Source organism: Vigna radiata, chromosome 11 (assembly GCF_000741045.1).
Source record: "Vigna radiata var. radiata cultivar VC1973A chromosome 11, Vradiata_ver6, whole genome shotgun sequence".
Lineage (NCBI taxonomy): Eukaryota > Viridiplantae > Streptophyta > Magnoliopsida > Fabales > Fabaceae > Vigna > Vigna radiata.
The window spans coordinates 13979451-13994486 of record NC_028361.1 but is presented as its reverse complement, the minus strand read 5'-3'; positions in this window follow the sequence as shown (position 1 = coordinate 13994486).

Below are 15036 nucleotides of genomic sequence, written 5' to 3'. Positions count from 1 at the left end.
AATCTGCCCGTGCAGGACACTCCCCCAAAAAGACATGAAGAAGCCCGAAACGTACAAAGGGGAAGGGCAGCCACTCACGCCACCATTATCGTAGTCCCTCAAGACACAGATCCCGTAGTCGGCCTAGCGAGCGGGATCTCACAGTAAAAGGCAGGATCAATACTATTTCGGGCGGTTTTGCTGGAGGAGGTGCTTCATCCTCAGCTCGAAAGAGACATTTGAGAAGTCTGCACAGCGTTCACTCGGTGGTACGCAATCCAGTGTCAATGCCTGATATAACCTTCACGGACAGGGATTTTCATGCACCAGATCCTGACCAAGACGACCCTATGGTCATCACAGCCCACATTGCACAGTACGATGTGGGCAAGGTCCTTGTAGACCAAGGTAGTTCAGTCAATATACTATACTGGACAACATTCTGAAGAATGGAAATTGCAGAAGACGTAATTGCTCCGTTTAACGAGCAAATTGTTGGCTTCGCTGGAGAAAGAGTAGACACCCGGGGGTATCTCGACTTACGAACCCGCCTGGGGTCGGACGATGACGGTAAGGAACTTCGAGTTCGATTCTTGCTAGTGGAGGCAAACACGTCCTATAATGCCCTCCTTGGACGTCCTTGCCTAAATGCTTTTGGGGCGATCGTCTCTACCCCACATTTGGCAATGAAATTTCCTACAGATAGAAGAACTATATGCACCGTTCGGCCAGATCAGAAAACAGCCCGTCAATGCTACGTAGCCGGTCTAGAGGTCACGCCTTACAAAAGTGAAAACCGTACTGAAGCCATTCTGATCGACCTTGATCCCAGGACCAATACGGACGAGCGGATTCAACCTCAAGGCGAGATAAATTCTTTCATAGTGGGCAAGAACGAACAACAGACTACGTCCATCGGGGATAACCTTCAGCCATTTGAAGAAAACGCATTGAAAGAGTTGTTAAAGGTCAACAACGACCTGTTCGCCTGGAGCGCATCGGATATGCCCGGAATCCATCCCAGCGTCATTGCGCATAAACTGTCGATATTCCGAGAGGCCCGACCGGTGTCTCAAAAGAAACGACGGTTTGGTGATGAAAAATGGGCGGTCGTTCGAGGTGAAGTAGATAAGCTCCTCAAAGCGGGATTTATACGGGAATTGACCTACACTACCTGGCTATCTAATGTAGTCATGGTAAAAAAGGCAAATGGACAATGGAGAATGTGTGTGGACTTCACTGATCTCAATAAAGCATGCCCTAAGGATTCTTATCCTCTCCCCAATATTGATCGGTTGGTAGACGGAGCCTCCGGACACACTGTTCTAAGTTTTTTAGATGCCTACTCGAAATATAATCAAATCCCGATGTACGTCCCGGATCGAGAAAAGATGGCCTTTATTACAGAGCAGGCCAATTACTGCTATGAGGTCATGCCGTTCGGTCTCAAGAATGCGGGCGCTACTTACCAACGCCTAATGGATAAAGTCTTCCATAATCAGATAGGTCGTTGCATGGAAGTATATGTAGATGATATGGTAATCCGAAGTCACACGCATCAACAACACCTCAAAGATTTAGAAGAAGTCTTTCAACAACTCAGGCACTACAACATGCGTCTAAACCCCAACAAATGCTCTTTCGGGGTGTCCGCCGGAAAATTCTTGGGTTTCATGTTGACCTATCAAGGAATAGAAGCGAATCTAGACAAATGCCGGGCGATATTGGAGATGAAGAGTCCCACTAAGTTGAAGGATGTCCAATGCTTAGTCGGACGTCTCACAACCCTATCGCGATTCATACCGAGGCTTTCTGATCATATCAAACTTATCCTGAAGAACATGAAAAAGGATGTACCTCGACACTGGGATAACGATTGCGAAGAAGCCTTCTCTAAGGTAAAAAGTATTCTGACCAGTCCACCTATCATGGCTCGTCCAATTGAGGGGTTCGAGTTACAACTCTACTTGGCTGCATCCAACCATTCGGTAAGTGCAACTCTCATCCAGGAAAGTTCAGACTTTAAGCTGATATACTTCACCAGCCGAACCCTGCAAGGAGCAGAGGAAAGATATTCTCAGGTGGAAAAGGTGGCGCTAGCCTTGCTGACAGCAGCACGACGGCTCCGACCGTATTTTCAGAGTGATCAGATAGTCATCCGGACAAACCATCCGATCGCTAAGATTCTCAGGAAGCCTGACTCGGCGGGAAGGATTGTAGCCTAGGCGATCGAGCTATCTGAATTCGGTTTACGATATGAACCGCAAGGTTCCGTTAAAGGCCAACACCTGGCTGATTTTGCAGCTGAAGTCTACCGGCCGGGGGAACCAAACATTTGGCATCTAAATGTAGATGGATCTTCAGACAGAAAAAGAGGAGGAGCTGACATTGTACTCGAAGGACCGGACGGCCTACTGGTCGAACAGGCAGTCAGTTTTAACTTTCAACTTAGCAATAATCAGGCAGAATATGAAGCTCTCATTAGCGGATTATTGCTGGCCAAAGAGTTGGAAGTCAATCATCTGGAATGCAGAATGGATTTTCAACTAGTTGTTGGACATCTCAATGGAACTTTCCAGGTCAAGGACGATCACCTACTACGCTATTATCACAAGGTTAGTGATTTGATCAAATCATTTACCAATTTTTCTGTTACCCACATACCTAGGGCACAAAATTCCCGGGCGGATCTGTTATCGAAGTTGACCCACTCCTGCAAGAAGTCGCAACTATCTTCGGTGATCAAAACCACACTGCATAAGCCATTGTTGGAAGCATATACCACTAACGTGGCTGTACCACAAACTGATTGGCGGCATGACATAATTCAACTGATGGTCCAACAAGAACAGGGCGGACGGGTCAATATCACTGATTCTAAACGAATCGCCTGTTACATGTTCGTGGGTGATGATTTATACTGGCGGGGTTATACTACCCCGTTGCTGAAATGTCTGTCCGACGAAGAAGCCAAGTACGTCATGCAAGAATTACATCATGGCGTTTGTGGTTCACATTCAAGAAAAAGGATGCTGAGGGCCAAGATTCTATGAGTCGGCTTTTACTGGCCCTCTATGGAGCAAGATTGTGCGACATTCGTACAGAAGTGTATCTCCTGCCAGTCTCACGGACATAATTTATGAATTCCTCCTTCTGAACTACATGAAATCATCTCCCCGTGGCCCTTCGCGCAGTGGGGAATGGATATAGCCGGTCTGCTACCGGTCGGCAAAGCACAATGCAAATACCTCTTGGTAGCGGTCGATTACTTCACCAAATGGATTGAAGCAGAGGCCCTCGCAATAATAAGTGCTCAAAAGGTACAAAGTTTTATCTGGCGCCTGATTTGCAGGTTTGGATTACCACACAAAATTGTAACCGATAACGGTCGGCAATTTGTTGAAAGAAAGCTAGAGGATTTCCTCAAAGGCCTAGGTATTAAACATGTCACAAGCTTAGTTGAACACCCGCAAACAAATGGGCAGACTGAGGTAGCCAACAAAGCCATTATTTCCGAGTTAAAGAAGAGACTTGGGCGTGCTAAAGGGTTGTGGGTCGAAGAGTTGCCTAAAGTGCTTTGGGCATACAGATGCACACCGCACGGTTCAACGGGCGAAACTCCCTTTAACCTCACTTATGGCACAGACGCCATGCTTTTGGTCGAGGTTGGCGAACCGACTATACGATGAGAGATGAAAGACATGAACCTCAATGAAGAACAACTGAGGGTTAACCTGGATACTCTACCCGAATGGCGTGAACTGGCCATGATACGAAACGCAACTCAGAAACGACTACTCGTGCGGCGATACAACACGAGGGTCAAACTGCGTAGCTTTACCGCAAGAGACCTTCTTTGGCGAAAGAGAGGCGAAGCTCGCAAAGAAAAAGCGTACGACAAGCTATCAGACAACTGGGAAGGACCCTTTCGCATCGTAGAAGATTTGGAAAACGGTGCATACCGGTTGGAGCATTTGGACGGAAAAATCATTCCTAACACATGGAACGCCACACATTTAAAGTTCTACTATAGTTAGAATTTCAGATTTACTGTTAGAATTTCAGATTTACTGCATTCTTCATTTGTTTCAATACATTTGTTAACGTTGTTTCAATGAAACCACTCAGTTTATGATCCATTCGACTGTTTATTCTTATCCAAAGGATTCCAGATTAAATGTCTGCGCGGACCAAATGTCCAAATTTCCAAAGGAAGCACTTGCCTTCCGGACTAAACGTCCGAACAGACAGGGCAACACCTGCCTTCCAGACTAAATGTCTGAATGGACTAAACGTCCAAATTTCCAAAGGCAGCACTTGCCTTCCGGACTACATGTTCGAACGGACTACACGTCTGAACACCCCAGGGCAGCACTTGCCTCCCGGACTAAATGTCTGAATCCAAACCTTTAAAGGCAGCACTTGCCTTATAGATTAACATGTATTTGCAGGTCCTTTTGGATCATATCTATTCAAACATCCATGGGCTACTACGAACCGACGCCCAAATAACGCGAAAAAATACGGAACGCTGAAACCGAGCGCTTCTGCACATACAAGTAAGTTTATACTAACCTACTCACTTATGTATCTACTATATTGCCTTATCTTAAGGTAGGTTTTCACTTAGCAAATTCTAAGTGAAGAGAACCCCTCGCTATGTTTGAAAAGGCAAACTAGCAAAGGATAAAACACTCCTCATGACAAAGGGTTTGACGTATGAATTCAGGCTTAAAAGCCTTTAATCATACATAATACTAAACAATTCTAGTGAACGACACAATAATCATTAGCAATTCTCGAAACAATGTAGACATAAAAACCATGGCCGAAAGCCTTAAGTCATACAAATCGGTCAAAAAAGTAGAAAATAAATTGTTTTGAAATCATCAAAAGTTCAATGGACAATGGACAGAGAAAAATGTCTTAAGCTTTTCCAACGGAAACATCTTCGGGGGCAGCATTTTCAGTGGTGGGCACTTCAGTAACATCCTTAGGATCGTTCACCGGGGCTGCAGAGTGCTCATTTTCAGGGGAGTCTGCCTCGTCGTCTTCATCTGAATAGGTACCGGCAGGAACTTGTTTAGAGGAAACAAGATTTCCCTTAAGGATATCTTGGTCCACGTTGAACGGCAGTCCTTCCAAAGGGCGTTCCAGAAAGTGGGCAGCCTGTCGTACAACCTTCTTCAAACCACGAGTGTGTTCCAAGATAATCACTTCAGCCATTTGCCTTTCTTTGGCTTTGGAAGCCATCAGGGAGCTCCTCAACGTGTTCTTTTCCACAATTAGCTCATCATTTGCCTTTTGGGCAACCACCAGGTCAAGGGCCTGCTGATTATTTTCCTTCTTGAGAGCTTGGAAGGATTTCTTCACATCTTCGAAGATAATGCGACCCTCATTAATGGTTTGCTGCGCCTCTGCATATTTGGGTCCACATTCAGAATGGATGAGAGTGAGATCCATTAATTGCTTCTGCAAAGTTTCAAGGTCAGCCTTCTCCTTGTCGGCCGTGTGAACTAACTGTCAGGCTGATGCGGTTGCACAAGCACAAAGCTCCAAACACTGTTGAGTCAGTTGTTGACGGGAGGTAGCTTCCAGTACCTTCTTCTCGGCAAGATCAAAATTGAAGTCTATTTTATAACCTAGATCAAAGCCAGCGTCCCATATACCGCTCGGCAGGTCGCGGTCGGCCTCAGGGTGGAATGATTCTTCAATCACTTGCCCTTTCCCTGCAACTTTGGCTTTCTTACCGACCGGGGCAACCTTCATCGGGGGGACTACTTTCCTTTTCCTATTCAACGCCAATTCTTGACTGGGGACCTCCTCGTCAAGATTGACCACTGCAGGAATGTTTGGGGTGGTGGTTTTGGCACCCCCAGATGAACCTTCTTCCTGGACAAGGTCTTTAGAGCAGTTAAACCAATCGAACGTAACCTTCTTCTTACCCATGATAACTGAAAAAGAGAAATCTTCAATAGGCAAACTCAATGAAAGCACAGTTTCAGTAAAAAGAACATACCAGAGACTTTCGAATCTAGGTTGTTGTACGCAAGACAACCGATTATTTGCCTCGAAGAATAGGGGTGAAGAGGCAATCCCTCCAGCACACCGATGGCTTTCAGCTCATCTTCCATCATTAAATCTTTATCCCAAGAAGTTATAGTTCGAGGATCTTGGGTCCAATACAAAGGAAATCTTTCGCTACCGTCTTGATTGAAAAAGAACGGGCGGCCTAACTTAGTTATTGACACCCTAAAGAAATGTTTCTTAAAGCCTTTATATGAGTCGACATATAATTTAAATAAGGTATTCTTAGGGTCAGAGCTAAGGGAAACCCAACCCTTTTTAGCAATCGGGCGGATTCTAAAGAAATACAGAAACATTGGGGCGGTCGGTTTTATACCTATCCATTGGCAAACCACGAAAAACGACTGGATGTAGCCCCAACTGTTCGGATGAAGTTGCGTAGGGGCAACGTTCAACCTTTTCAGCACGTCAATGTGAAAGTTAGAGAAGGGCAGTCTAAGAAACATATCTACAAACAGGTAGGAGTACATATAGAAAAAGTCCTCCTCCAAGTCGTTTTTCCAGTGAAAAACTCTCTCCTCCTACCGGCACGGTACCAGTCTCAGGGAACTGCCATATCCTTGGCTCCTAAGTATACAGTTATTTTCTACCCATTGTGTTAACAAGGCCTTATTGCTGAAAAAACTGGAATAATCGTTTACATCCCGTGATGCCTAGTCATAGTTAATGACAGAAGGGGCAGGAGGGGCGCAATCGTCAACAACGACGCCGCCGTACACAAAGGCTCTACTACCATTAAGAATGGAGGATATACCTACCTCGATGACTACGGGAGCCCTTTCCGGTGCACTGGCTGGATCCCATTGCCCCCTTTCTTCTACAGTTGACAACAGACAATCTAAACTTGCGGAGGAAGACATAGTTACCTGAACTGATGAAGCAGATCGGAGAAATTCGAAGGGAGACTTTGAGAGTTTCGGAAGGAGCAAAGCAAGGGAAAGGATGAAATGACATTTTGAATTTCGAAATACAGGGAAAACTGAAGTGACGGTTGCAAACCTTGCATTAGCGACTTTGAACTTGATGAAAACTGTCAGGAAAATCCTCAGTCGTTAGATCGAAATGATCTGACGGCCATGCGATCTAGACTCTTCCACTACTCGCGAAAGCGGGAAAAGTTAATGATGACTTGGAGTTTAAGCGACGCGCCTTAAAATGCTACGTTGCGGTAACCACTCGACACACCCTCGAACACTTGAACGATTGGTCTACTGAGCTTACTCATCACTTGAATCGATCAGCCTACAAAGACTACTCGTAGCCGGAAATGATTGGTGTAACGAGATTACTCGTTGCCTAAAGCAATCGGCCTACAGAGACTACTCGTAGCTGGAAATGATCGGTGTAACGAGATTACTCGTTGCCTAAAACGATCGGCCTACAGAGACTGCTCGTAACCGGAAACGTCCGGTTTTCCGAAATTACTCGTAGTCTCAAATGATTGACCCCTCACACTTTAAGTCCTGCATTCAACCGTTGATAAAGCCCAACGCTTGATGTGGACTTGGGGGGATGATGTACGATATGATATTTGGGCCGAACGGTTATGAATAGTAGCCGAATGGTCCTAAACGATTAATGAGCCTCGATCATACTAATGATGGGTCATTTTGGTTTCTTATTATTGGGCGTATGGACCCATGATTTGTTGAAAGTATATCTTAACAAATATTATAAGTATTAGATAAAATCAGATAAGATCTGAACAACCGGATATTCAGGTATAGCTGTTTATATTTGATAATAATCTATATATACAGGGCTGGAATCACAAGCCAGGTACGCTCTCTTATGCTATCTTACTCTACAATACACTTGCTACGTTTCACCTCGTTGTTTGGGAATTAGCAAGAGAGATTTACTCTCCACTCTCATACTGAGAATTGATAGCCTTGCACTCAAGGCTCTTCACTACAATACCCTAACTTGGGCGTCGGAGTGCCATTGCAGGTACCTCCTCCCTCTGGCCCAAGCTTCGAGATTCCTGGACGATTGAAGATTTGAGAAGAACAAACGATCGGGAGACAGGAGAAAGCACACCAATCGGCTAGATCAAGCGTCGCAAAGCAGGAGTGCCACGTCACCCAGGTCAGTCCTTTCGGTGCTAAAAAATATCTACCGAAACATAACAATTTAAAAATTAGGATTAAATATGTTTTTGTTTATAAATTATTAAATAATTTTGATTTTCGATTTTTTTCTTTTTAAAAAGTTTTGGATTTAGTTCTTCATGATTAACGATATTAGTGTTTTTTTTTTCTAATGTGACCAAGACATACATAATGGCATTCATATCATGTCATTTAATCTTTTTGAAGGTCATTGTAGACGTGTCAATTATAATTTTGTTTCTAGTTGTAATTAAAATTTTAAAAAAATTTAAATATGTATGGTCAAAATTGAGAATTCCTTTTCTTCATTAATGCGTAGAGAAACTTCTCCTTTCTTTATTCATGCCAAACAGAAGCATCTTCCATTCCTTGTCTTCCCAAATCAAACATAGTGATAGGGAGGCTAGTGACAGGCAGAGAGCAATGATGAGGAAAATGTAATGAATAACAGTGTTATGAGTTGGATGCTATGAAACAGAAATTTATGAAGTTTGGTGACCAACCCGTGTGGGTTTATGAGTGATAAATGGTGGGGGAATCATGGTGAGTTAAGAAAGTGATGTGATAAGCTAAGGGTTAAGCATAATGCCTTTATCCATCACCATCATTGTTTCCATCCATGCTCTTCATTAATGATAATGTTCAGAAGTTCGTAGAAGATGATACACCTTGGATGCTTTCCTTTGGCATGAACAGAGAAAAAAGGGAAAGTTTTCTCATGCATAAATGAAGAAGAAGAGGTGTAAAATCCCAAAAATATAGCCTTAAACTATACTTAAGAGTTCTTACATTTATAATAAAATAGAACAGTTACAGGGAAAAATAAAGTTAATTTATAGTTATCCTAAAATAACCATAAATTTAAAACTTTACAGAAAACTTATACTGAACTATTACAAGTATAAACCGAACGGTCATACAAATCAAGTATAAATCAAACGGTCCTAAACTAAGACAAATAATTACAAGACCGAACGGTCTTACTCTAGAGGAAGTTGCCTTCTCTTTCCAGTGCCTACTTCCAACGTACCTTCCGCACCCTTTGCTCACACCCACAAGGTGATCATTGCAGTGACAAGGACGACCGAGTTAACATACAATTCATACAAGCACATAATAAAATTATACATACACATAAAACATACAATATATAATATAACCAACCTTATTACACTGACTGTCCGAACTATATGAATATGTAGCTACGGTCGTTCGTGCACTCATGGGTGGTAACCTGGAATAACCCATCAGTATTACCACAGCATGGGAAAACCCTTGAGCTTGCCACACGAGGTTAGCCCGTTATACCACACCTTAGGTCAAGGTACTACATACAGCCTAGACTAGGGCCTCCTACTATTCTCACCACATGCATCACCATTCTCTACTTGAGACTCGGTGACCATTAGAATATTAGGATTAACGTCAACTTAGCATAACCACATTCATACTATTACCACATCACACTCAATCACCGAGACATTCCTCCTTGGAATTCTCATTCAGATTCATATTATAAATATCACATCATACATTCACATTTCATCAGCATTATCAAACCATACTTATTCATAACATGTTTAATTATAATCACACATCCTGTAAAACCATTCCCACCATTGAACGAGACTGAGAAGAAGAAATTACATAATCTCTATACAATACTGAACGGGAGGACACTCCCTTAACTCAAGAACATGATCGAATGGTCATGTAACAAGTTGGGCTCAAGTATGAGCCGAATACAATCTAAGACCGAATACTAATAAGCTTGTTCGAACCTTTGGAGCTCTGGTCGAGCACTTAGAGCTTAGGCCGAACACTTAGAGCTTTGGTCGAGCATTTAGAGCTTAGGCCGAACACTTGGAGCTTTGGCCGAGCGCCATTAAAACCGAATACAATTACAAGACCAATTATTACGAAGGGTGTTAAGTCTCTGGCAAGTGTACCAGATCGTTATCAAGTAATATGAAATGGGTAAGTCCAAGTATCGTTTCCCAAAGGACTCTTAGGCCTTACTTTTCATGTAAACCAATCGCATAAGACTTGAGAAGAAATTAATATTGGGTTTTGAATGCAAAAACAAAAGTAAACATGCAAATGCAGTGAATTAATTGGCTAAAGAAACTATGAATGAATGGAGTTGTTGGGGTTTACAATTTCATCTTATCTACCCTCTTATATCTACTTTTCTAATCTAATTCGCTTATTTATCATATTGTCATGCAAACTTTCTTTGTCTACCCTTAACCCAATTCCTTGGCGAAAAGAGCCTATTACTAATTACCGGCTTACTATCCCTAGCCTCCCCTAGTAATTAATAATGCATGATAAACAGAAGCAAAATACAATTGACCGTCCTACCCCTATTCCTAGGCGATATTAGCATAATCAAGGAATTCCCCCCAGTTCATGACATTATTGTACGTTCTCGTGTTAATAAAGACAAACAACATTTACCGAATGAGTTAAACGATAAAAGCATTAAGCAAAGGTAAGGAACCCAACAATTGATAAAGATAAGCATATGCAAGCATATAAACAAGATAAGAATTTTGATATAAGATGGTTTCAAAAGATTACATTGTTCCCCAACAACCTAGGGTTTAGTTCACCATAATCATGGTGAATCTAGATGAAATATAATGAAAGAATGGAAGAAATAACCCTAAACTTGGTAGATTGGAGCCTAAGCATCCAAGGAACCTCCTCCAAGGTGTGTGGAATAGCTTTGGACGTTTCTCTCTGCCAAAAGATTAAGTTTTGATTCGCATTGGGGCTATATATAAGCCAAAAAGATAATAGAAAGATTACAGAGTCTGAGCTAATAAAAACAGACAACCGCCCAAGCGCCTAAGTAAACCGCTCAGCGGTTTCCCCTTTAGCCGTTTGACCGCTCAACGGTCTGTTTTACCGCTGAGCGGTTTGCCCCTAATCGTTCTAGACGCTCAGCGGTCCATTCTGACGCTCAGCGGTTCACTTGACCCTTCTTTTCATCCTTTTTCTTCCTCTTTCACGAGTCTAAGTCCACCTTACTTCCCTTCCATCTTCAATTCACCTTAAAACCCTGCAAAACAATGTAAAAACAAGCATAATATCTCTAAAACCAACTTTTGACTCTCACATGACTCAATTAAGTGTTTTTTTTATAAGCCATAAAGGGTGTTTTTTTATATCAAAATTAAGTATGAAAATAACGGTTTTTAGACCGTTATCAAAGGGACCAAGTTCTAGTACAAGACTGAGCACTACTAATATTAAGTACTGGTACAAGACCGAGCACTATCAAGACCGAGTGTCAGTCCATGACCGAGCACTACCCAGATCAAGTGCTAGTACACGACCGAGTACTACCAAGACAGTACATGATCGAACAGTCATGAACAAATAAGACCTATAACAAACCGAACGCAGTTAAGACCAAGGCTATAAATAAACCGAACGCTATACTCAACTGAATATTAGCACAAGACTGTTCGATCATTAACTGAGAATCCACAATAGCATAATTCAATTAAGACCGAGTACTAGAGAAAAGTCGAACAGTCAATCAAAGACCCTCAGCGAACTGCACAATTCTGTAGAATAACTGCAAAGTTATGATCAACACCAATCCTTACCAATTTCACTATATTCTTCCCACTTCTAATCCTCCAAACTTATTACACATAATATTATACACTTCCCTAAGATCCTCTAAAGATTCCTTACATTAATTAAAGAGTTTCATCTCAGATTTGGGAGATAACTCTACAGACTCATGAACTCAGTGACCAAGAATCAGATTTTCTTAGTTTGGTACAATTTTGAGTAACTCAAAGACTCTAACCAATTCTAAACAACTTGCCCATATTTTCCCTACAAACCAAAACCCAAACAACCATATTTTTCCCATTTCTACCATTTCACTTCCTCACCATTCTCTCGGTCATAAACCCAAAATTATGCAGCAAACGCAATCACACAACATCAATATTCCACACCAACAACACTGAACCCCAAATCATCAATTTCAGATACATGTAACATCATCAAACAACATATTCATGCATCCAAATCAAGTAATTAAATTAGTTAGCTTCCCTTATCTCTTTGACCGAACCGATCAACATTTATCTTTTCTAGTAATTGCTTTAACACCAAAAAATTCTAGGGACACCTAAAGTTCACCGATTGGTGAGAAAAGACCGCCCAAGAGATAAAAGATGAAGTTAGAAAGAAGAAGAGAAGGTTGAAGAACACATGCAACCAACAGAGCTTGCTTGCATGTGACAGAGCTTTCTAGTTTTTAACGAAAACTCAAGAAATGAAACTTACCCATTCAAAACACAAGTTTGATTGGTGAGAATGGAAGTCCTTGACACTAAGATAGCTTGTATACAATCTGATTGTAGATTAGAAAAGGAAGAAGGCGAAAGTTTGTAGAGAGAGAAGGAAGAGAGTTGTAGAGAGAGATGGAGGAGAAAAGAAACTTTAGTAGAAACTTGCAGAGAATGGCCACATGCGAAGAATGGCACAAGGATTTGAAAATTTCATTTATATACTACCACTGAAAGCCACTTGTTCACTCCAAACACCTAAACATGTCTTCCCCCTTGCACATGTCATTTTCGGGGCTGACAAGAGGAATTTCTTGTTTTGGCCCTACACATTTAATGTTTTCTTTTTAATTTTAATTACAGTAAAAAATAAAACTATAATTGACAAGTATACAATGAAATCAACTGACATGATGAAAACTTCATTACACATGTCTTGAGGATGTGACACACTGTTAATCACATAAGAAAAAAAAAACTAACCTTGTTGGTAATGAAGGACTAAATCCGAAACAATTTAAAATAAGATAAATGAAAATAGATTAAAGTTTCGGAGAAGGATGAAAAGTAAAATTACTTATTTAGACACCAAAAAATATTTAACCCCTAATGTTATTGCAATAAATATGTTATTACACCATGGAAGATAGAAATTCTCAAAAAACTTTATTTTTTTTTTAAATATGTTTTGACTTTATTAATATTGTTTCATTCATGGTTACAAAATTAATAAATTTTTTAGTTATTATGAAATTTTATTTATTACAATGTAAAATATTTTATATAATATTTTCCTTTTATCCTATTGTTATTTAGTATTTTGATTTGAAATTTATATTATTATAACTTTTTTTCAATATTTAACATTGAAGATATGAAAATATATCTTTTTAATATTAACTATTTAATAATATTATATTTTGTTATTATTATCTTATAAAAATAATTAATTAATATTAAAACAATAAAAATTGGACATATACGGATGAAATTTTGTATTGAAGACAGGTAAAGATAATGAAATCACTCTCGTTCCATTATCATCATTAAATCCGTTTATTAATATTTTTAAAATATAAATTAAAGTGCAATTACTACATATTTTTAGTGTTGTTTAATTAAAATTATAGCTTCATCCCCGTAGACTTTTGTATTATACAGATCTTAAATATATATTTTTTTTTTTATTTCAAGATTATTAAAGTTATATTCTGATTTAGTTAGAAAATAAGACTAAAATTACCAAGAAACTGAAAATTTACATTTATCTTTTTTATATAAAATGAAAGTTGTTTATGTTGCTTTATCTGTGAAAATGTAAATAATGTTGTTAGGTCAATAAATTAACAAGAAGTTGAGAATTTCACTAGGAATTGAAGTATATGAGTATAATAAAAAAAAATATTGATGGAGCAAAGCATGCATATTTTAATGTTAATAGTTTCATCACATGCTGATGTTGCATTTGTGATACATTCAATGTTTTTAATTAGATGAGAATTATTAATCTTTGTGGACAGCTGGGTGGCAAATAATAATGCCTACCAACTATATTCAAAAACTTTGGTTAAGTAAATAAATCATAGTTCTTAAGAAGCTATATTATTAAAAAATTGTGTGATGAAATCTCTGGCCGCAACTTGTTATGGTTGAATTCAACGATATTGCTCTTTCTAACTATGAAACCTAGATCTGTCTAGAACTTACACTAATTAGGTAAACTCAATCTTTATAAAATTGCCAAAATTCTGGTGCGTGTGTTGAGCTCACCAAAACAATAATCAAGATCTTTGTAAAACAAATATATACTTCTAAAATGTAAACCGTGGAACACGTGGCTCTGATGATTTTTTGTTTTTTAATTATTAGAAAATGAGTTTAATTGTAATTCATTTTTAACTTTAAAACATGATTTTATCTTACTATTTTATAAGGAAAATTAATTTTACATTTTTTTCATATGTTTGTTTTTTAATTTTATTTTTCGATAACTAATCTCTTTTTTTATATCAAGATCATTTTGTTGTTAAAACTAATAAAAAAAATTGTACTTAACATCTACTTTAATATTTTAATAGTATAAAACTACTAAAATTAAACATTACATAGATGTTAATAGAACCATTAAGTAAAACAAATATACCAGAAAAGAGAGATCTACACGTGTAGAACCTTTTAACTACACATCTGCTTCACTCTCACCTTTCATTAGAGCAATTGAAAAGATATCTCTCTAAGTTCACACCATTTTGCAAAAGAGAAGACAAAACACAATAGACAACACAAAAACAAAGGTAAGCTAGTGATACAAAACAAATCATAATATACATTAATATTTCACATATGAATCATATTCATCGTAAAACAATCCACACATCTTAAACATGCTAAGACCTAAACTGTACTATCCGAATTTAGTATGAATGTCGAGTTGTGACTGGTTGTGCACTTTGGTGGCCTCTACTGCTCTGCAGAGCCATTACCAATGGGTTTCACTCTACCACACTCACAAGGTTAGTCTATACCACATCTTAGGCCAT